Genomic DNA, 2,558 nt, shown 5'->3' with positions numbered 1-2,558 from the left:
ATCGATCTGATAAATAGGACTTAAACCAGCTTAGAGCGGTTCCTTTAATGCCAATGAAATATTCCAGTCTCTGCAATAGGATCTGATGGTCAATGGTATCAAATGCAGCACTAAGATCTAATAAAACCAGTACAGAGACAAGTCCTTTGTCTGATGCAATAAGGAGGTCGTTAGTAATTTTCACCAGTGCTGTCTCTGTGCTATGATGAGCTCTAAATCCTGACTGAAAATCCTCAAATAAACTATTGCTCTGTAGAAAGTCACACAGCTGTTTAGCAACTGCTTTCTCCAAAACCTTAGAGAGAAATGGAAGGTTAGATATAGGTCTATAGTTGGCTAAAACATCCGGATCAAGTTTGGGCTTTTTCAGAAGAGGTTTAATTACAGCTACTTTAAAGTACTGTGGGACATATCTGATATCTGTAATAGCTAGAATTTTATCATTAAAGAAGCTCATGAAGTCGTAACTACTGAGAGCTATGGGAATACTTGGCTCAATAGAGCTGTGACTCTCTGTCAGCCTGGCTACAGTGCTGAAAAGAAACCTGGGGTTGTTCCCATTTTCCTCTATTAATGACGAGTAGTACGCTGCTCTGGCATTACGGAGGGCCTTCCTATAAGTTTTAAGACTATCTTGCCAAAAAAAATGAGATGAAATTTGGTGGAACGCCAATTCCTCTCAAGTTTCCGCGATATTTGCTTTAATTTGCGAGTTTCAGTATTATCAGTATTCGGCTACCACAGGCTAACTCAGGCACCTCAGGCACTTCCGCACCGACTACCGGGGACTGGCTAGCTACAGTAGCTAAAGCCGGACTTCTAAATCACTGAGCCTCGCCTCCATGTCTACAAATAAACTACACTTTTTACACGTACCATTACCGCTAAAGGAGGCAGAGGAGTAACTGAACATCTGACACACCGAGCAGGAGAAAGTAGGAGAGGGAGAAGGAGAAGCTAACGGCTAAGCTAAAGTACTGTAGCGCTGACTACCTGACTACTTTTGAACAACTATGAGATTGAACAGCAGTCACTAAAAGATGGAAAGAAGTGTGAGTGCTTAGGCAAAATTACTGTAAGAATAAGTGTTGTGTGGACAGTTAGCCGCTATAATGACAAATCTAACAAATTTAACTGGTATTTAGCGAGAGCAACACAACATGCTACCAACACACAAGCACCGGAAACGGAAATGAGTCAGCCCGCTTACCACAGTACGTCAGCAACGTCAGCAACGTCAAGGGTCAGCCAACCATAGGCTAGCTCTGGTGTCTGCAGTATCAGAGAAACTCAGGAGGTCTGGAGTATCAGTGAAACTCAGGAGGATTTTCAACAAACACAACATGCCAGTGTTTTTTAAACCCAAGAACACGCTAAGATCAAGACTCTGCAATTTACTTACATCTGAAGGACAGAGGACACTCGTTTGAGGACCACCAGGTGCACATTTTAGACAGAGAGGATGGATGGTTTGAAAGAGGTGTCAAGGAAGCATCTACACATGGGTCGAGAAGCCGTCATTGAACAGAGGAGGGGGTCTACGCCACCACTTATCCCCCACTTACAATGCTGTCCTTTCATCACTTCCCAGGAAACTCAACAAACGTGACCTATTGGCCTCAGGTGAAGATACCAACGATGGTCGTTCAGTCTTGGCCTTGGGTAGTAACAACCAGGAACACTAACGAACCAGCAGTTCGATCCTGTACAAATGTCAGTGCCGACACTGTTGTTTCTGGAGTTACAGCAATTATGCACCTGAAATTAGGTTAGCAATAGCAAAGCTACAATACGACTTGTCGGTGTTGCTTCAGACAAGCTGTCAAATACAGTACAGGTCAACACCCTTCGTTGTCTCTGTATTTCTTGAGAATAGTGTCTTTGAATTGAAATATGTTTGGACACTCTTTGAATGTCAATGCTTTCTCAATGACCACATGGTGTAGGAGAAATGAAGGGATCTATGTGTAGAGTTTAGGGAGATGGGTGTGCTTTTTGAAAAAGGGAGTTATTGTTTTGAAAATTTTGTTCAAAAGCCTGCTTATAGTGTTTTAGCAATGGAGAAAAAGTGTAAATATTAAATGTACACTGATTTTTAACTGGCTTAATCCCAACATCTGGAAGTAGAGGACTCGGCTGGCGGTTTGGAAGGAGAGGACTCGGATGGTTACATAGTTGAGGACTCAGCTAGTGGGCTGGAAGGAGAGGACTCAGCTGGCTGTTTGGAAGTGGAAGTCCTTTCTTCTACTAGTCCTCCAGCAACATTAAAACATCCTTTCATTATTCACACAGGAGTTAAGTTTTTCTGTCATCTTGTGTTTTGCAGCTGTTCTCAACGTATCTGTCACCAGGTGTTCTCCTTCTTCCAAAATGATCTCATTAATTGAATCATAATGTTTGCACCATTCGCTCCATGGCAGTGATGATATAAAGGCAGCTACAAATGTAATGCTGAGGAGAAGAGGCAAGCCGATAAGCTGAAAAACAAACAACAAAGAGCAGCTTGTATTATTACTATGTAGGCACTTTCTAAAGGTTAATAAAGGTTTAATGAAAAG

Source organism: Micropterus dolomieu, linkage group LG08 (genome assembly GCF_021292245.1).
Source record: "Micropterus dolomieu isolate WLL.071019.BEF.003 ecotype Adirondacks linkage group LG08, ASM2129224v1, whole genome shotgun sequence".
NCBI classification, from domain to species: Eukaryota; Metazoa; Chordata; class Actinopteri; order Centrarchiformes; family Centrarchidae; genus Micropterus; species Micropterus dolomieu.
This window is presented reverse-complemented; position numbering follows the sequence as displayed.